At 36.7% G+C, this 22,368-nt stretch overlaps 1 protein-coding gene across 2 annotated transcripts in view; it reads right to left on the reverse strand.

Moving 5' to 3' along the window:
• RALYL (RALY RNA binding protein like) overlaps positions 1–22,368 on the reverse strand; it is a 509,227-nt gene that overhangs the window by 1,348 nt on the left and 485,511 nt on the right. The gene's annotated exons all lie outside the window — the stretch shown is intronic.

Consider the following 22,368-nt stretch of genomic DNA (forward strand, 5'->3'; position numbering starts at 1 on the left):
GGAAAGAGATTTGGGTTGCTCATGAATCTTTGCTGCCCCTAAAGAGTGAACATAGGATATTTTTCCACTGGAAAAGGCTTTGAACAGTGCATTCCTAAGCCTTACGTACCTGGAATAAGACAAAAAGCCAGTACAGGACTCTGATCTGAGTTACACAACCTTGGTTGCAAAAGAAGAAAGCTAGAGGCAGGAAGGACAGTGGAAGACTCATGGTGCAACCATGAGCCAGAAAACACCATATAAGAGTCAAAATTCAATTGGTTGAAGAATTGAATTGAGAAATTGAATATGAATATGAAGATAAAATAATGTAAGTTTATTTAGATTAGTAGAGAAAGGCATTTATTTATCTTAGAATCCTATTAGGTTCAAGGTCTTTCTATTTAAGTAAAAAATATAATTACACCGATTATCCAACAACTTCAAAGGTTTTTTGCAGTTAGATGGGAAACCCATGTGTATGTCTTATGAACCAAAGACAAGAAAATCAGTTTGGATGGGAGTTGCTGCGAGAAGAACATCGTGCATCAGCTATCAATATTGGGGGAGAAGAATACCTTGAAGTGTTCCTGGTTATCAGTCCCAGGGGAGAACTACAAACACTTTTGTCTTTGTATTTTGGTATCAAAGTTGTCAAGGAAAACCTAACACAGTCAAGTGTTGGATGGAATGACACTTTACAGCTCTAATAGTGTGTGCTGGTCCCTATAGATAGTGAGTCTCCCTGGCAGTGGATGGAGGGCAATTGACCTATGACTATCCCTGTTGCTACTGTAGAAGGACCTGGAACCCACTTTCATGGAGTTTGAAATACTAAAAGATGGAGGTGTGGCTGAGGACCACTGATGTACACATTTAAGCAGGACAAAGGAACACTTATTTAGCTTAAAACAGGGAAAGTATTTCCATACAAGACTTTAAGACTGACTGCATGGGCTCTTTATTTCTCAGTGAGAAAGTACTCCAGACTCAAGGCCCATTCTTATGTGGCTGAGTGAGGGCTGTCAGTTTATATGTACAGGTTACCCTTTCCAATAGTTGCTGACTCCTATGAGTAGCCAGAGAATTAGGTAACTTGACCCTTTATTAAAGTTTTGAGTCCTGTGATATAGAGCTCATGAAAAAGACTGATATGGCAGTTGAGGTGGTGAGAGTTGCTCTGGGTGTCTGCAGCTTCAAGTCACATGTCCTACCAATATCACAGTCGAAAGGAACTCAGTGAACCTGGATGGTATTTTCTCTTCCTTCATGGGTGTGTAACTTTCACACTCAAGAATAGATGTATACCTCAATAATTTTAGTTAACTGGATGTCATCTTCCTTAGTGAGTACATGTCTTTTAATTCTAGGAAGATTTAGTGTTGAACATAAAATGTTTACAAAAACAGAAATCAGAGTAGTAATATTTTTGTGTTAAGAAATCTGTGAACATTTGGTACTGTAAACATGTTATTTCAGATAATTTAGTCTATTAATGTGACAGTCTTATGATTTCAGCTTAGAATATGCAATTAAAAATTGAGGCATAAGATTGCAGTTTTGTGATCTGAAATCTTACATCCACATCTTATATTCATGTGTGATATTAGAAAGTCTAAGAAAACTTTAGGTCATCATATTGATACATGTAACTTACTAGATTTTAAGAATTATCTCATTCTCCGAAAGATTTTATTTGTTAAACCAGACAAATGAAGTACTTAAAAACATGATATATAATATGTAAAATTTACCAATGTCATTTACCACATTTAATTAACTAATCAGGGAAAATCATTTTTCAAAGGACCCTTAGAAGTACTTTTGTAAAACTTGATCTACTTATAAATATAATCCTACTAATAAATGCCTAACAATTTTGATTAAAAACTTTCATAAATCAAACAACTAAAAATAACAAAATATATACCCTTAATAGTCTTTTCTCCAGTCAAAGCATTAAAAAAACTTATATACCCAGGAAAGAAAATTTCATGGGTGAGGCCTAAGTACATTTTGATATTTTGATATTCTTTCTTTCTCTCTCTCTCTCTCTTTCTCTCTCACTTTTTGCTTCTCTCCCTCAGTCCCTCTTTCTTTTTCTTCTCCCTCTCTTCTTCCTCATGCAATCTATACTATATCCTTACTGATCCAACATATATGAATTTTTAAAACTGAAGACATTATTTGTGTTCTTTATGTAATGCCAGGCTGTGTGCATGTATGTGGGAAGAGTAAATTAATCTTTAAAGCACAAAGTCTTGAACTTAACGGTTCAAAGTCAGTGTGCTACTTTTTTGCATGGCGTAAAGGAGACTTTGTACATTTCCTATATGTGCATACCAAAGATCATCCCTTATCAATGCAAAATGAATACCTTAATAAAGAGAATTAAACTTAGCCTATAGAATAGTACTGACATGCAGACACAAGACATTGTGGTTTGGGGGTTTTGATGGATAACACCTGTGTGCAGGAAGGAACCGAGGCTCTTTATATGCTCGCATTGCATTCTTTCCTCGAAGGCCTCTGTTGATCACATTTTTATTACATATGGAAGATGCTTAAAATGCTGCATCAGCTGTGTATGTAAAGTTTACTAATCATTGTGTTTCTTCAGGTTAAGTGATGGCAGGTGACATTAATTTAGGATATTCTTACACCATCCTGCTGGTCTCAAAAAAGGTAATGAATGGTTGTTTAGCAATAATCCATTTTGTTAGGAAGAAAAATCCAGCTTGCAGATTTTTTGTGCATATTCCATTCCTCCAGTATGATTTCTCCTCAACCTTTCCTCTATTCCTTGATGGTAAATGATTACATAAAAATAATTATCCTGGAAAGAAGAAAGTTAGGTTTGGAAATAATTTATTGAAGTCTTACTTCCTTGTCATAAAACTTCAAAGCATTTGCCTGTCACTAGTACAAGACAAAAGCTTCATTAACTTTGCACTGTGAAATATGGATACAAGTCATGAATAGAATTCTCCTTATCTAAAAACAACAAAATATATTCACCCTGGGACTTCGCTGGTGGCACAGTGGTTAAGAATCCACCTGCCAATGCAGGGGGCACAGGTTCGATCCCTGGTCTGGGAAGAACGCACATGCAGTGGAGCACTAAGCCCACGTGCCACAACTACTGAGCCCACGTGCCACAGCTACTAAAGCCCACGTGCCTAGAGCCCGTGCTCCACAACAAGAGAAGCCACTGCAATAAGAAGTCCGCGCACCGCAACGAAGAGTAGCCCTCACTCGTCACAACTAGAGAAAGCCCACGCACAGAAACGAAGACCCAACGCAGCCAAAGATAAATAAATAAATAAATTTATACAAAAAAAGAAAATATATATATATATTCACCCTGCTTTCCATAGAACTTGTAGTCTGAGAAAAGACTAGCTCTTTGCTTCTAAAGGCATGGGAGAAAGGAACAACTATGACTTTCTTGCTGCTTTTTCTCAAAAAAGACAGCCACTTAAGGAGCTGATTGGTTTAGTATAATGTGAAATTAATTGTGCTTTCCTTCTCTTGACTAGTGGGTAATTTATCTTCTGGCTGTATAGGAGCTTGGATGCTTTTAAAATAACCTGATGATGAATTCTTTTTCAAGTCTCAATCTCTCCTATTTATGAAAAACAACAAAAAAGAGCCACTCAAATGGGCTTAGTTTGTATTGAACCAAGCAATTTACTTCTATTTTACAAAGATGAAAAAGATAGTATTAATCTACAGGGAAAGCACATTTAATTTTAAACCTCATGCATTAATATATTTGAAATAAAATAAGTACAGCAATATATTGAATAAATACACCTTATTTAGAGTTTTTACCAAAAAATCCCCATAATACTTTTAAAGAAATATTCTTTCTTTCATGTCAGAAATGCTTCTGGTTATCTTTTTTTTTCTATTTGAGATTTATAACTAATAAATAAGTATAGATAATCTATATTTCTAAATAGCATCTACAGAGCAAAAAAGGTAAATGAAAATATGTGGGTAATGCAAGCTATATAACATTTTATGGAAAAGCAAACTCATGAACAAGAATAGTCTATATTTGTTGTCACCATTAATTATGTTTATTGAGTAATTTTTCAGCCATTCACTTTTTATAGACAATGTGAATACATTTGTCTTTTACAAATCCCTTATTACAAATGAAATCCAATTCAATTCAATTCAAATTTCTAAATAACATAAACAGATTCCCAGGAGCGACTGTTCATTATAAATTAAAACTTACCTTCTATTAATAAGCTCTTGGGGCCAAAATTGCATTATACTGTAAGGCGAAAGAATCACATAAGAAAATCCATAATGGAATGAAAACCAAGGGGGCAGTAACTCACCAGAATGGTACAAATGAAGGCAGCTGCTCTACTATGTGATTCTTGGAGGCTGATAGTCTCCAATCCTGGTGATAGGGGTGGAGTAGGATAACTAAATAGTCAGTTTAGAAATCCCACTAGGGGATTCAAGATAGAAAGGGAATTTTAAGAGAGTTTGGGGGACTATTATAGGCTAATGACCACTCAAGGAAAGAATCCAGTAACCTAGCAACAATCTACACTACCTTGAAGGAAGACCAGGTACATCCAAGCACCAGACACACTCAAGCCACAATGCCTGATAGTTAAAATACAAGACAATAGATATGGAGTCTGAATCTTGTGACATGAAGTCAGGCAGTTAATAGTTCTTGAAGAGTAGCACTTCTGCATGTAGTCAAGACAGAAATATAGGTGGAAGGGGACATTATACCGAAAGCTGAGATGAATTACTATATTTTATTCATAGTATATGTTACTGTCCTTTTGCTAATAATATACATGTGATTTAAATAGCACCACGATAGTCCCAGTTAAACCACATAGGGTCAAAGGGGGAACTAATGATGTAAGCATAGACGTCTGCTCAAGAATGTGGAAGAAGGTGATCTTCTCCCTCTCCCCACCTTTGTTTATGAAAATTAAGTCCTCTCAGTCCTTGAGGCAGAGACCCTACCACCTGCCCACTTGTATTTCTCACAAGCATCTATGTTAATAAACTCACTCTTTGCCTGCCACTTTGCTTCTCACTGAATTCTTTCTTCACCGACACAAAATAACCTGAGCTTCAGTAAATCCTGACACCAGATGAGCAGTTTCAATTAAAAGACAGGGGGGTTGAGTCCCCTCCTAAGTCAGGGATCATAGGTTCAAGTCCCAGTATGAGTTTTGGCTGGTTCGAGTCCCACGTGAAAAGGAGTGCAGTTTCACTAGGGTGATGACCATTTAGGGAAGGAGGGTGTGGAAAACAGAGGAGAAAACAAGAGTGTAGTAACCAGCCAGAAATTTGGAAATAAGATGATCAAATTGTCTTCTGAGACTGTAAGTTGAAGATCAAAACTGAAGTGATCAGGGCAGAACATATGCAATGTCACTTAAGACAGGCTGAAGATTTTAAGGTCTCTGAGAGTTGATTAGAACATAAATGAAGATTATTAAATCAGCCAAAGGAAAAAAATGTGTTGATCTGAGAGAGACTTGTTTGGTACTGCAAGCACAGAAAAACAGGAAAGTCTCAGAGAGCAGTTTGGTTGTGCCATTCAGGGGCTGTCCACAGGAGAAGGTGGCCAGACCCTGGAAGTGTACTTGGCCCATAATGACAGGTATATTCCTATTACAGACATGGACACATCAGGCAGATTAAGAACATTCAATTAACACTCTGTTCTAAATCCATGCTTTCCAAGTAAAGCTTCTGATTACAATTCTGAGCAGCTTGATTCTCTGGAGGAGAATGCTCAGGCCAGAGAACATTGGGCTAGCCTCTCTTTCAGTTAGTCTCCCTATAAATGCATAAACAGATCTTCTGGGTTGATTGGCCAGCCTATTCCAGATTGGTTAACATTTGTCTGAGGTACTGTTCCTGTCCCAGCCTGCTGACAAAGAAGTTCTGGGAGCCTGGGAGGCTAGCCCCAGGTTATGGACTGTGGAGAACGGTAATGAGACCTTGTAGGTCTGCTTTGCCAGCTGATCTCTCCTGGTTTTACCAATGCTTGCCATGTGCATTTCAAGGTCAGGCAATATTGACAAAGTTACATGACAATGAATAGAGGACTTCATCAAATATGAACAATAAGGAATAATTCAAAAAGACACATGCACCCCAATGTTCATTTCAGTACTATTTACAATAAACAGGTCATGGAAGCAACCTAAGTGCCCATTGATGGACGAATGGATAAAGAAGATGTAGTACATATATACAGTGGACTGTTACCCATAAAATGGAAAGGAATTGGGTCATTTGTAGAGATGTGGATGGACCTAGAGACCATCATACAGAGTGAAGTAAGTCACAAAGAGATAAACAAATGTTGTATATTAACGCATATATGTGGAATCTAGAAAAATGGTACAGATGAACTGGTTTACAAGGCAGAAATAGAGACACAGATGTAGGGAACAAATGTATAGACACCAAGGGGGAAAGGGGGGTGGGATGAATTGGGAGATTGGGATTGACATATATACACTGATATGTATAAAATAGATAACTAATGAGAGCCTGCTTTATAGCACAGGGAACTCTGCTGTACAGTAGAAACTAACACAACATTGTAAAACAACTATACCCCAATTAAAAAAAAAATATCTCTTCCTGTTATAGGTGAAGATATTAAGGCACAGACAAGCTGAGTGACATGTCCAGGTAGTTGGTCGAAGCCTTGACTAGTTCTGGGATCCTGACTGCTGTCAAGAATTCTTTTCGTTACACTGTTGGTTCTCAAATTTTAGTGGGTCTCAGAATTACTGAGTGGATTTGTTAAACTCAGATTGCTGAATTTCTGTTTTTCTAGTGTTGTGGGCTGAATGTTGTGTCTTCTCCAAATTTGTATGCTGAAATTCTAATGCCCAATGTGATCATATTAGGATGTAGGGCTTTGGGGAAGTTATTTGATCATGAGATAGAATCCACAAAAATTGGATTAGTGTCCTCAGAAAAGAGGTCTCACAGAGTTTCATCACCCCTTCTTCAATGTGAGGACACAGTGAAAAGACATCAGTCTATGAACTTAGAAGTGGACTCTCACCAGACACCAAACCAGTCAATGCTGTGATCTTGGACTTCCCAGCCTCCAGAACTGTGAGAAATTAATGTTTGTTGTTGATAAGCCACCCAGTCTGTGGTCTATTATTATAGTAGCCTGAATAGTCTATGATAACTAGGTCTGAAATGAAGCCCAAGAAATTGCATTTCTTTTAAGGCTGTGAGTGATGCTAATCTGGGCATCCTGCTCTTTGAGAACCACTTTGTTTCACTGTTGAGAGGCGTTCCTTGTGGACCGCTCACATTCCTACATATCTTGCTGAGTGTGTTAACATCACAAAACTATTATTTCTCAAAGCCCACTTCTCAGAATTATTTATTTGGCTGGCAATCCTGAGAACTGAGGACCGTACCCAGGAATGTATCACATATTTCTGCAATAAATCTAGTTTCCCTCTGGACAAAGAACAGGTTTGCTTACTGCTTGCTAGGAAATTAGATCTAAACTCAAGGTCTCTCTCCTGCGATGCATGCAAACTCTACCTGGCCTTACATCTCTGACGTGGGTCTTGGGTCAAGGAAACCAGTGCAGCTATCCTGATACTTGTACTCTCTTGCTGTGAGTAGCAGTCTTTTGTTTCAGGAGTCTTCTGTCTCTTTCAGCATCCGTGGAACTAGGGATGTTTAATTTAGTAGCTTGCATAGTTATTTTGGTGGGAGTTCTCTGGCTTCAGTTGTCCTAAATACCATCAAACTTATTTAAGTTGGGTGCAACTTGTGACCCAATCTGTAGTGCACATTAACTATAGTGATTCTTGGCAAGTTATGACTCCACTGGCCAACTGTCTTCTGGACGTGCTACCTGGTCACTCTTACTGGTTCTTTCCTATCTCCATCCCATTTTCTCTCTCCTTACTTATTTTTCCCTCTGATTCCTAACAGTTCAGTTTTATAATCCACACCCATTATTCTGCCCATTATTCCCATGTCTTTATCTTATTCTCCATCTCTCTCTCATGACCAAGAGACAAAACCCTAGCTATTTATACTATATTGGATCACAAATATCCAAATCATTAGACTTTGTTATTCCAAAAACAAATGAAAAGATGTGAAGACTGGGAAAATCAGTCATTTTCTATAGCATCATTGAATTTACTACATAAGTAATGTTCAGATGTTTGATGTCCTCTCATAAAATGAAGGAAAATACAAAAAATATTATAAAACCATCATAAAATTAAAATGAAAAAGAAAATGAAATTAATGTTAATTTAACTTTATTTACCAAATTCAAATAAATTGTGTTCTTACAAATATTATAAAGTGACTGCTAAACTTTTGACATTCATGTTTTAGTTTATGACATTAATCATATAGATACAATATAAAGAGTTTTCGATATTGAACTGAAAATAGAGTGCTAATGTAAAATTACAATTAGAAATGTCATATTCTTTATGGATATTTGGTTTGGGACATGGCTTACTATACATGATTAAAAAAATTATTTTCAGAGTTAATTACATCATTTTTGTATCTAATTGCTACTATCTCTAACAAATACATTAGTGCAGTAATAGTCTTTACATCTAGACACACAGATAATTTGTGTTTCTGGAGTACATTTCATTTAACTGAAATCACAAATAATATTCAAATAAGAGGGGAATAGTATCTTCTCTTTTGGGTTCATCATAGGAACAATTTGTTTAGTGTGGTAAAGTGCAACAATGTCAGAAGGCATACATTGTCCTCTCTATTGTCACTCCAGAAGCATTAGCAAGTCAGAGTAACAGAGAAGTTAAGCAGGTTACCTAGGATTGTAGAATGATCTTGTCTAACCTCCCAACCAAAGCAGCAGGGCTTTCCATTGCTGGTGGGAACATAGCTTTGCCTTGACTAGCTTAGGGGGATACAGAACTCTTTACCCCACAAGGAATCTTCCTCCATTTGTAGATAATAGTGGTTAGAAGAGAATTTGCTTTGTTGACTCTAAATCTGTTAATTGGCTGAACTATATATTGAGACAAACCTAGAGTGTGGTGACAAATCAGACAGTCAGACAGAATTTGAGAAGTATAGAAGTACCAGGAGATTCCCGTCTATGGGACATGGATCCAGGTCATTTCTCCAAAGGTAGTAAGGGAGAGGAAGGCAGAGACCAACTCCAGGGGGAGGTGAACTGGTATCAGACAGAACATTAGAGCAGGAATCTGAAGAATAAGATTTTCTTGTTTTGATTCATTTATTCATTTATATTTTAGGACCCCATTTTTCCCCAGGAATAAGGGAGGATCCAGTTGTTAGAATAAACCTAGAAAAACTAATAAGTTTACAGTAAGAGAGACAAGAATGTCTTACAGTCTGAAGCATCTGAATTACTTAGCTAAGACTCCCTTAATTTGTCCCAAGTAGAGATTGGGTTTGGGCTGTTCATAGAATCTGGGACTGGGTTAACACTGTGGGTATGGACCACAAGCATCATAATAACTTTTATTTGTATAGTGTGTGAAAGTTTATAAAACACTTTATACATATATTCCCATTTGAGTTTTATGAGAAACCATTGAGGTAAGGTGTAGGGAAGAATCATTCTTATATCAGTCACAAATCCTTGGATCAGGCAGCGAGCATCTTGACTAAATCAAACCCAGGCTGCTTTATTTAAGACCAGTTATTTCTCTAATATTCTGTCCTGCCCAGATGTGAGGACAGTAAGCAGGCAGACTGGGCACATCATTAATTTTAGCACAGGTGATCTCAACTGGGATGTGAAAATACACTGGTGCTCCTCTGATGAGTGGGACAAAAGAGATGGAATTACTGGGAAAGTACTAGGATTTGCATATAACCTCCCACCTGCCTTTCTCTGGAGTTGTTTTTTTTTAAAGTCCTGTCTTGAATTAATTCAAAATCATTTAAATTAAAAACTTGCTTTAGGTATCTGTCTAAAGGAGAGCACCAAATCCTAACCACTAGACCACCAGGGAACTTAGGCCTCTGTCTAAAGGAGACTTTTTATGTTGTAAAAATACATTTGATTAAGAAAAAAGAACATTTAACTTCAGAGTAAAATTATATAATTAAATTATTTAAAAAGTCTGTGTAAAAATTTAATGATTTACTACTGAAAAATAATTGCTAAATTATATGATTTACCAGAGCTTGAATGTTCTGTTATACAAAGTATTAAAACATTTCTTTTAATTTTTCCCAGACTGTTCCCTGATACTTTCTGAAGATAATTATAATTGTGTTTTGAGTATTTTGGGCTCACTGACAATCATATTTGAGCAGCTGAATTGATAAATTATAGTAATTTTATTTGGCACGTAACTTGTATTTGATCATACATTGATTTCTGATTTCTCATGCTAATTATACAGTGTCTAACAACCATTAGCTACTCCCAGGGCTGGTAAAGATAATGATAATTTTAGGATAATACTCCAAATTGCTTAAGTTAATTCCAGTGCTAGAAGCCAAATGCTGATTAACGCTAAGATTACTATGAACTTTGAAATTTTACATATTTTACTGCTTTCTACAGTTTTTTGGGTAGATAGTTTTGGTACCACAAGAAGAAATATTTTAAAAATTACTTTATATATAACTGAAAATGTGATTTAGAATTGATTGGTTTAGAGGCTGAATTTTAAAAGCCATTGGAAATTGTATAGTTAATTCATGACTATTCAGAATATCTGGGGGAAGGTTTTCATGGTTATTTAACAATTCTCATTTAATTTAATTAAATTTACTGTATACACCTGTCAAAGAATTAGAAAATAAAATAGCTTCAATTTCAAAATTGAGCAAAATTAATCTGAGAGAGCAAGTGAAATGAAAGAAATAATTATTCTATTATTGTATTAATAAAGCCTTGTTTTATCAGTATATTCAAGAAATACAGTTAATTTAAAAAAACTTAAGCTTTGGAATATTATCAAAATACTCTTAGCACTCAAATTATGTTGGATGTAATAAAATCCTGAATGACTCAGAGAGATTTCAGAGTCATAGTGCCTTGGATTATTATGATTGTAAAAAATTCCCAGAATTGTAACATGTAGAAGGAATTGGAAATTGGACTTTGTCATATCCACTGCTAGTTAGTTTTTGAAATAGGCTTGGGATACCAGCTCACTTACCTCTGTTTTCCTTTTTATATTACACGAGAATGTAGAATTTAGAAATAGTATCAGTAATATGATCATTCTGATGTGGATAAAGATAAATAAGAGCTGGGAGCATTTTAATTCAATAAATTGATGAAATAACATAAGCTGAGTTCTCTCCTAGAAAATTTCTGTGAGCAAATCTTTCCCCAAATCAGAAAACAAACTTTTATTTGAAAATATTTTTCCTTTATAATTAGATTACTCTAGGAAGTCATATTATATGGACCTGAACAGAATGCTGTATCATCACATGTTTATCAGATTTGACTTTGCAAATCCACAGAAGACTCATGATCCACCACTAAACTGTGTTGTGTGCTAAAGAGAAAGGGCACTGTGTCTGCCTGGCTTTCTGTTGTTATCACCTACCCCTGGAGTTTTTTTGCTGCATAAACGCTGTGTGGTATTACTTGGCCCATAAATATAATATCTCCTACATTTTCAATGTACATCTGAAATGATAAATGAGTTCTGCAGCATTTTACAAACACTCATCTTAATGAAGAAAAGTCTGAGGCACAAGGAAAGAAAGTCACCTGCCCAGGGTCTAATTGGAGGTGGTAAAAATATCCAGTCCAGAATCACATTAAGTTGCCCTTACTTGAAGGCCAAATTAAAATAAATACTTGATTTGAAATAGCCATCACAGAATAGATGCCGCATGTCTGAATGTAGGCAATGACATGCTCTCTGCACAAAACTTCCTATAAAAAATGTGTGTCCTTGGTGGGAGGTGCTGGGGAAATATTAGTACAGGTGAAATTTTAGACAGAATGTCCCCAAGGATTTTGTTGGTTTGTTCGGGCCTCAGGAGCTACATTTTGCCTAATGGAGTTTTGGGAGATGAGTGCCGGGAAGCCGATAGGGAAGGCACTTATGACACAATTTTTCAGATTCTCTATTTTGCTGCTAACAATATAGGCGAGTAAAAGGGCACAGGAGACTGGCTTCTGAGTCACAAAGAAGAATTACAAATATTTACTTATCAGCACATAGCCTTACTACACTTTAAATAAATTTTATTTTAGGGGGTGATGGACAATGTTATTTTGTAACTGGACTTCTATCTCATTTTTTTCTTCTTATAGCACTATCAATGCATACATACTTATAAAGCAATAATAATAGTTAAGACTTATTGAATATTTTAGTGTGATCATCTCATTGGCTGAACCCATTTGAGCTAAGAAAAAGAATAAACAATTTTATCAGAAGAAAATATATCATAAGAAAATACCATACCTCACATAGGGAAAAATTCAATTATATGGATAAATTTTTTCAACCTAATTTACTTCCAGATATAGTTACTTGATTAATGTTTACAGAGATAGTTCAAAGAAAAATGTCCTTTGCTTTTAGCATCAGTATTTATGGAGATCAAACGTGGCCCCAAAGATTAAAAAATGTAATGTATCTTAAATTTTAAAACCTTATAAAATTCTGGGTAAAATTTGAGAATAACTGGTTTCACAGTTATTACTTTTCATATACATACTATGATATTTCAAACTCTTTTGATTCATATTAAAGTTTTCCTCGTAGTAAAGGTTAAGAAATTTTTTTTTAAGAGATGGTATTGAATATTTTTTACAGGAGTAAAAATCATTTATTTTTAGCACACAGATAAAATCCAGAAGAATGAGGTGCACTCAAGGTATTTAAATGGAGAAGCTATGCACAAGATTAAAAAGACATATCAAATTTTATAAAATTTGGCATACTTTTCTAATGTGAGCTAACAAGTCAATCTGTATACAAAATTTCTGCCAATTTCAAGTAGAAAACTGTGCAAGGCAGATGACTGCAGGAGGGTGATGGCCAATCAGAATGTCATTCAGTCATCATCGGATCAAGCGTGAAGTGCAGGGCAGCACGAATGAGCTCCACGTTTGCAGAATGGTAAACAAACTGCTGAAGGTGTCCAAGACGTTGTTAGGTGGGAAGATGCATGAAAAACATTGACTTGCATCGTGAGAAAATTGTCCCTCTCAGTGTTCTTACAGTTCTGATTGCATTAAAGAGAAAGTTTCTGCTCATGCTTGTTCTGACATTTCTCTATTACAGTCTATGATATTTTTTAATGAGAGAGAGAGAGAGAGAGAGAGAGAGAAGCAGGAGCACAAGATTTTTCAACATATAAAAAAAAAAACAAGCTAAATTAAAAAAATGTTTTGTCTTTTCATTACATTTATTTAAAATATATTTCTTACTTATGAAAAAGGATAACATGGTTTTTCATTTACTGGAATGGACTAAAGTTTAGTTTTAAAGATATATTTATTTTAAATTTAAAAAGATAAGACAATTTAATTTAAAAAATTAAGTTAAAATACTACCAATGGTTTATAGATATGGCAAAAATCATAAGAGTACAGAACAGATTAAAATCAATAAAATCTGTGGACAATAATCCATGAAAAAATCTAAGGTCACTGGAATCTTACAGACCCTGGTGGAATCTTGATTCTGCCTTTATTATCAAGATGACCTTTGGGAAGTTACTTAACGTCTCTAAAATCAAATTGCTTATAAAATACCTACTCCCCAAAGTTATTTTAGGCAATAGATGAAATGATGTATATAAAAAACTCATTATTATTCCTGGAAGAAAGTAAAAATGGAAAATGTATTGTTTCCTTTTCCTCCTTTTATTTTTTGACTTGGAATGAAATAAAAATCTGTGTGTGTGTGTGTGTGTGTATGTGCATGTATATATTATATCACACTTTTTCAGCTTTCTGCCTTTTTAAAGATAAGCTATTTTTCTACATTTTTGAGACAACTAAGCCCCAAAGATTTCATACCTTGTCCAATTCACACAGCTTTAAATGACAGCTATAGATGTTACTTCCAGTAGACCACAGGCTAGCAAAGTTTGCTTTTAGGAAATGTTACTGAACATTATTAAAATGTATTCCTAAAAATGTGGCAAGATAGAAAATATCAAAAATGCACAAGGTATCCAGAATACTTAGTAGGTTCCAGTTGATTAGAATTCTTATCACACTTCCAAAGGCCTGAACTTTCATTTTATCTCAGGCTACCCTGGAGCTTGTGATTTTTCTATATTCAGAGTCATCCTAGAGACAGTGAAGGTTTGTGAGGGAAGATTCTGAGGTAGAGTAGGGCTGATAGTGTGGGCTGGTTTGCATCTGTGAGAGTTTTATGCATGGGAAACAGCCAGACATAGCCCCCTATGCTTTGGTGATGAAGACACATGGTGTGGGAGTGGGTGGTGGGGTGGGGGAAGGGGATGGGGGGTGGGAGGGTGTGAACTGAAGATGCCCCTTTGCATTTGAAATGCTGCCTGGATAAAAACTTCATACCATTGCAGGAAAATAGATTCAAGGATTAAGTTTCAGAATATGGGGCAAAGATTATAAAAAGGTTGGCACTGTTTAGACAATTTGTTTTCCACTCTGATCCTATCTGTTGAACTATGAATACAACTGAAACAAGTCATATTTTTCCTTTCTTTCAATTTCTGATTTAATGAAAAGCTTTCATAACTTTTCCCATTTCTTCTTCTGTCACAGGTTATTAGATTAGGTGTAGCTTGAACAGGTATAACATTGGTTCCATCAGAAATACTGCTGTAATGACTTTCTTAGCTTGCTCAAGTAAAAGTTTCTTGCATTGATATTTATCAAATGATCAGAGTCATTTAACTACTTTTAAAATATTTATTCTGAAGTTTTTGAAGTTCATCACACTCAATGTTTTAAAAACTAGCAGTAAAAAATCAGTAAAGTCCTATGTATATAACACTTGGTAATGGATCAATTATATTTGGAACATTAAAAAAAATTCAAGGGAGGAGATTCAAGACTGTGGAAGAGCAAGACGTGGAGATCACCTTCCTCCCCACAAACACATCAGAAATACATCTACATGTGGAACAACTCCTACAGAACACCTACTGAACGCTGGCAGAAGACCTCAGACTTCCCAAAAGGCAAGAAACTCCCCACGTGCCTGGGTAGGGAAAAAGAAAAAAGAAAAAAACAGAGACAAAAGAATAGGGATGGAACCTGCACCAGTGGGAGGGAGCTGTGAAGGCATAAAGGTGTCCACACACTAGGAAACCCCTTCACGGGCGGAAACGGTGGGTGGTGGAGGGGGGGAGATTTGAAGCCATGGAGGAGAGCAGAGCAACAGGGGTGTGGAGGGCAAAGGGGAGAGATTCCCACACAGAGGAATTCACCAGCCCAAGAGGCTTGTCTGCTGCGGGCTGGGAGCTGAGACTCAGGCTTCGGAGGTCAGATCCCAGGGAGAGGATTGGGGTTGGCTGCGTGAACACAGTCTGAAGGGGGATAGTGAACCACAGCTAGCCAGAGGGAGTCTGAGAAAAGGTCTGAAGCAGCTGAAGAGGCAAGAGACTTTTTCTTGCCTCTTTGTTTCATGGTGCACAAGGAGAGGGGCTAAAGAGAACTGCTTAAAGAAGCTCTAGAGATGGGCGCGAGCAGCGGCTATCAGAGAAGACCCCAGAGAAGGGCATGAGATGCTAAGGCTGCTGGTGCAGCCACCAAGAAGCCTGTGTGAAAGCACAGGTCACTGTCCACACCTCCCCTCCTGGGAGCCTGTGCAGCCCACCACTGCCAGGGTCCAGTGATACAGGGAAATCTTCCCCGGGAGAACACATGACACGCCTCAGGCTGGTGCAACGTCACTCTGGCCTCTGCCACCGCAGGCTCACCCCGCACTCTGTACCCCTCTTTACTGCTGGCCTGAGTGAGCCAGAGCCCCCTAAGCAGCTGTTCCTTTAACCCTGTCCTGTCTGAATGAAGAACACATGCCCTCAGGCACCTTACACAGAGAGGCGGGGCCAAATCCAAAGCTGAACCCCAGGAGCTGTGCGAACAAAGAAGAGAAAGGGAAATTTCTCCCAGCAGCCTCAGGAGCAGCACATTAAATCTCCACAATCAACTCATGTACCCTGCATCTGTGGAATATCTGAATAGACATGGAATCATACCAAATTGAGGAGGTGGACTTTGGGAGCAACGATATATATATTTTTTTCTTTTTCACTTTTTGTGAGTGTGTATGTGTATGTTTCTCTGTGTGATTTTGTCTGCATAGCTTTGTTTTTACCATTTGTCCTATGGTTCTGTTTTTTTGGTTTTCTTTGTTTTTAGCATAGATTTTAGTGCTTGCTATAATTGGTGGATTTGTTTTTTGGTATGGTTGCTTTCTTCTTTCTTTTTATTCTATTACTTAAAAAATTATTGAATAATTATTTTTTACTTAAATAATATTTTATTTTATTTTATCTTCTTCTTTCTTTCTTTTTTCTTTTCCCTTTCATTCTGAGCCATGTGGATGACAGGCTCTTGGGGCTCCAGCCAGGCATCAGGGCTGTGCCTCTGGGGTGGGAGAGCCAAGTTCAGGATATTAGTCCACAAGAGACCTCCCAGCTCCACATAATATCAAATGGCAAAAATCTCCCAGAGATCTCCATCTCAAATCCAAGACCCAGCCCTGCTCAATGAACAGCAAGCTACAGAGCTGGACGCCCTGTGCCAAACAACTAGAAAGACAGGAACACAACCCTACCCATTACCAGAAAGGTGGCATAAAATCATAAGGCCACAGACACCCCAAAACACACCACAAGATGTGGTCCTGCCTAACAGAAAGACAAGATCCAGGTTTATCCACCAGAACACAGGCACTAGTCCCCTACACCAGGAAGCCTACACAACCCACTGAACAAACCTTAGCCACTGGGGGCAAACAACAAAAACAACAAGAACTACAAATGTGCAGCCTGCGAAAAGCAGACTCCAAACACAGTAAGTTAAGCAAAATGAGAAGACAGAGAAACACACAGCAGATGAAGGAGCAAGGTAAAAACCCACCAGACCTAACAATTGAAGAGGAAATAGGCAGTCTACCTGAAAAAGAATTCAGAATAATTATAGTAAAGATATCCAAAATCTTGGAGATAGAATGGAGAAAATACAAGAAATGTTTAACAAGGACCTAGAAAAATTAAAGACAAAACAAATAGTGATGAACAACACAATAAATGAAATTTAAAATTCTCTAGAAGGGATCAATAGCAGAATAACTGAGGCAGAAAACGGATAAGTGACCTGGAAGATAAAAGAGTGGAAATAACTACTGCACAGCAGAATAAGAAAAATAAAGAATGAAAAGAATTGAGGACATTGTCAGAGACCTCTGGAAAAACACTAAATGCACCAGTATTCACATTATAGGGGTCCCAGGAGAAAAAGAGAAAAAGAAAGGGACTGAGAAAATGTCTGAAGTTATTATAGCTGAAAATTGCCCTAATATGGGAAAGGAAATAGTTAATCAAGTCCAGGAAGCACAGAGAGTCCCATACAGGATAAATCCAAGGAGAAAAAGGCTAAGACACATATTAATCAAACTATCAAAAATTAAATACAGAGAAAAAATATTAAACCAGAAAGGGAAAAACAACAAATAACACATAAGGGTATCCCCATAAGTTTAACAGCTGATCTTTCAGCAGAAAATCTTCAAGCCAGAAGAGAGTGGCAGGGAATATTTAAAGTGATGAAAGGAAAAACCTACAACCAAGATTAATCTACCCACAAAGGATCTCATTCAGATTTGACAGAGAAATTAAAACCCTTACAGATAAGCAATAGCTAAGAGAATTCAGCGCCACAAAACCGGCTTTACAATGAGTGCTAAAGGAACTTCTCTAGGCAGGAAAAACAAGAGAAGGAAAAGACCTACAATAACAAACTGAAAAAAATTAAGAAAATGGTAATAGGAAAAAACATATCACTAATTACCTTAAATGTAAATGGATTAAATTCTCCAACCAAAAGACATAGACTGGTTGAATGGATACAAATCAAAACCTGTATATATGCTGTCTACAAGAGACCCACTTCAGACCTAGGGACACATACAGACTGAAAGTGAGGGGATAGAAAAAGATATTCCATGCAAATGAAAATCAAAAGAAAGCTGGAGTAGCAAGTCTCATGTCAGACAAAATAGACTTAAAAAATAAAGAGTATTACAAGAGACAAAGAAGGACACTACATAATGATCAAGGGATCAAACCAAGAAAAAGATACAAGAATTGAAAATATTTATGTACCCAACATAGGAGCACCTCAATACATAAGGCAAGTACTAAGAGCCATAAGGGGAAATCAACAGTAACACAATCATACTAGGGGACTTTAACACCCCACTTTCATCAATGGACAGATCACCCCAAATGAAAATAAATAAGGAAACACAAGTTTTAAATGATAAATTAAACAACATGGACTTAATTGATATCTATAGGACATTCCATCCAAAAACAACACAATAAACTTTCTTCTCAAGTGCTCATGTAACATTCTCCAGGATGGATCATATCTTGGGTGACAAATCAACCCTTGGTAAATGTAAGAAAATTGTAATCGTATCAGGTATCTTTTCTGACCACAACACTATGAGAGTAGATATCATTTACAGGAAAAAATCCGGAAAAACTGCAAACACATGGAGGCTAAACAATACAATACTAATAACCAAGAGATCACTGAAGAAATCAAACAGGAAATCAAAAATACCTAGAAACAAATAACAATGAAAACTCAATGACCCACAACCTATGGGATACAGCAAAAGCAGATCTCTGAGGGAATTTTATAGCAATACAATCATACCTTAAGAAACAAGAAACATCTCAAATAATAAACCTTACTTAACACCTAAAACAATTAGAGAAAGAAGAACAAAAATGCCCCAAGTTAGCAGAAGGAAAGAACTCATAAAGATCAGATAAAAAAATAAGTGAAGAAGAAATGAAGGAAAAAATAGCAAAGATCAATAAATCTATAAGGTGACTGACTCTTTGAGAAGAAAAACAAAACTGATAAACCATTAGCCAGACCTATAAACAAAAACAGGGAGAAGTCTCAAATCAACAGAATTAGAAATGAAAAATGAGAAGTAACTGAAACTCCAGAAATACTAAGGATCATGAGAGATTACTACAAACAAATATATGCCAATAAAATGGACAACCTGGAAGAAATGGACAAATTCATAGAAATGCACAACCTTCTGAGATGGAACAAGGAAGAAATAGCAAATATGAACAGACCAATCACAAGCACCAAAATTGAAACTGTGATTAAAAATCTTCCAACAAAACACATGACCAGATGGCTTCAGAGGCGAATTCTATCAAACATTTAGAGAAGAGCTAACACCTATCCTTCTCAAGTTCTTCCAAAATATAGCAGAGGGAGGACCACATCCAAACTCATTCTACAAGACCACCATCACACTGACACCAAAACTAGACAAAGGTGTCACAGAGAAAGAAAAATACAGGCCAATAACACTGATGAACATGGATGCAAAAACGTTTAACAAAATACTAACAAAAAGAGTCCAACAGCACATTAAAATGATCATTCACCATGATCAAGTGAGGTTTATTCCAGGAATGCAAGGATTCTTCAATATATGCAAATAAATCAATGTGATACACATTATTAACAAACTGAAGGAGAAAAACCACATGATCATCTCAATAGATGCAGAGAAAGCTTTTGACAAAATTCAACACCCATTTATGATAAAAAACATACAGAAAGTAGGCATAGAGTGAACATTCATCAACATAATAAAGGCCATATATGACAAACCCAAAGCCAACATCGTCCTGAATGGTGACAAATTGAAACCATTTCCACTAAGATCAGGAACAAGACAAGGTTGCCCACTCTCACCACTATTATTCAAAATAGTTTTGGAAGTATTAGCCACAGCAATCAGAGAAGAAAAAGAAATGAAAGGAATCCAAATTGGAAAAGAAGTAAAGCTGTCACTGTTTGCAGGTGACATGATACTATACATAGAGAATCCTAAAGATGCTACCAGAAAACTACTAGAGCTAATCAATGAATTTGGTAAAGTAGCAGGATACAAAATTAATGCACAGAAATCTCTTGCATTTCTGTACACTAATGATGAAAAATCTGAAAGAGAAATTAAGAAAACACTCCCATTTACCACTGCAACAAAAATAATAAAATATCTAGGAATACACCTACCTAAGTAGACAAAAGAACTGTATGCAGTAAACTATAAGACACTGATAAAATAAATTAAAGATGATACAAAGAGATGGAGAGATATACCATGTTCTTGGATTGGAAGAATCAACATTGTGAAAATGACTCTACTACCCAAAGCAATCTACAGATTCAATGCAATCCCTATAAAACTACCACTGGCATTTTTCACAGAACTAGAACAAAAAATTTCACAATTTGTATGGAAACACAAAAGACCAAGAATAGCCAAAGCAATTTTGAGAAAGAAAAACAGCTGGAGGAATCAGGCTCTCTGACTTCAGACTATACTACAAATCTTCAGTAATCAAGACAGTATGGTACTGGCACAAAAACAGAAATATAGATCAATGGAAGAGGATAGAAAGCCCAGAGATAAACTCATGCACTTATGGTAACCTTATCTTTGGTAAAAGAGGCAAGAATATACAGTGGAGAAAAGACAGCCTCTTCAATAAGTGGTGCTGAGGAAACTGGACAGCTACACATAAAAGAATGATATTAGAACACTCCCTATTACCATACAGAAAAATAAACTCAAAATGGATTAAAGACTGAAATGTAAGGCCATAAAGTATCAAACTCTTAGAGGAAAACATAGGCAGAATACTCTATGACATAAATCACAGCAATATCCTTTTTAACCCACCTCCTAGAGAAATGGAAATAAAAAGAAAAATAAACAAATGGGACCTAATGAAACTTAAAAGCTTTTGCACAGCAAAGGAAACCAGAAAGATGAAAAGACAACCCTCAGAATGGGAGAAAATATTTGCAATTGATGTTACTGGCAAAGGATTAATCTCCAAAATTAACAAGCAGGTTATGTAGCTCAATATCAAAAAAACAAACAACCCAATCCAAAAATGGTCAAAAGACCTAAACAGACATTTCTCCAAAGAAGATATACAGATTACAAACAAACACATGAAAGAATGCTCAACATCCTTAATCATTAGAGAATTGCAAATCAAAACCACAGTGAGGTGCTTCCCTGGTGGTGCAGTGGTTTAGAGTCTGCCTGCCGATGCAGGGCACACAGGTTCATGCCCCAGTCCAGGAAGATCCCACATGCCGTGTAGCAGCTGGGCCCATGAGCCATGGCCACTGAGCCTGCGTGTCTGGAGCCTGTGCTCTGCAACGGGAGAGGCCACAACAGTGAGAGGCCCGCATACCACAAAAAAATCCCAAAACAAACAAAGAAAAAAACACAGTGAGATATCATCTCACACTGATCAGAATGGCCATCATAAAAAATCTACAAAAAAAAAAAAAATGATGGAGAGAGTGTGGAGAAAAAGGAAACCTCTTGCACTGTTGGTGGGAATGTATATTGATACAGCCACTATGAAGAACAATATGGAGGCACCCTAAAAAAATAAGAATATAACTACCATACAACCCAGCAATCCCACTTCTGGGCATCTACCCTGAGAAAACCATAAATCAAAAAGAGTCATGTACCAAAATGTTCATTGCAACTCTATTTACAATAGCCAGGAAATGGAAGCAGCCTAAGTGTCCATCGACAGTTGAATGGATAAAGAAGATATGGCATATATATACAATGGAATATTACTCAGCCATAAAAGGAAATGAAATTGAGTTATTTGTAGTGAGTTGGATGGACCTCATGTCTGTCATACAGAGTGAAGTAAGTCAGAAGGAGAAAAACAAATACCATATGTTAACACATATTTATGGAATCTTAAAAAAAAAGATTATGAAGAACCTAGGGGCAGGACAGGAATAAAGAAGGAGATGTAGAGGTTGGACTTGAGGACATGGGGAGGGGGAAGGGTAAGGTGGGACGAAGTGAGAGAGTGGCAGGGACTAATATATACTACCAAGTGTAAAATAGAAAGCTAATGGGGAGCAGCCACATAGCACAGGGAGATAAGCTCAGTGCTGTGTGACCACCTAGAGGGATGGGATAGGGAGGGTGGGAGGGAGGGAGATGCAAGAGGGAAGAGATACGGGAATATAGGTATATGAATAATTGATTCACTTTGTTATAAAGCAGAAAATAACACACCATTGTAAAGCAATTCTACTCCATTAAAGATGTTAAAAAA

Source organism: Lipotes vexillifer, unplaced genomic scaffold (assembly GCF_000442215.2).
Source record: "Lipotes vexillifer unplaced genomic scaffold, Lipotes_vexillifer_v1.1 scaffold163, whole genome shotgun sequence".
Taxonomy (NCBI): Eukaryota; Metazoa; Chordata; class Mammalia; order Artiodactyla; family Lipotidae; genus Lipotes; species Lipotes vexillifer.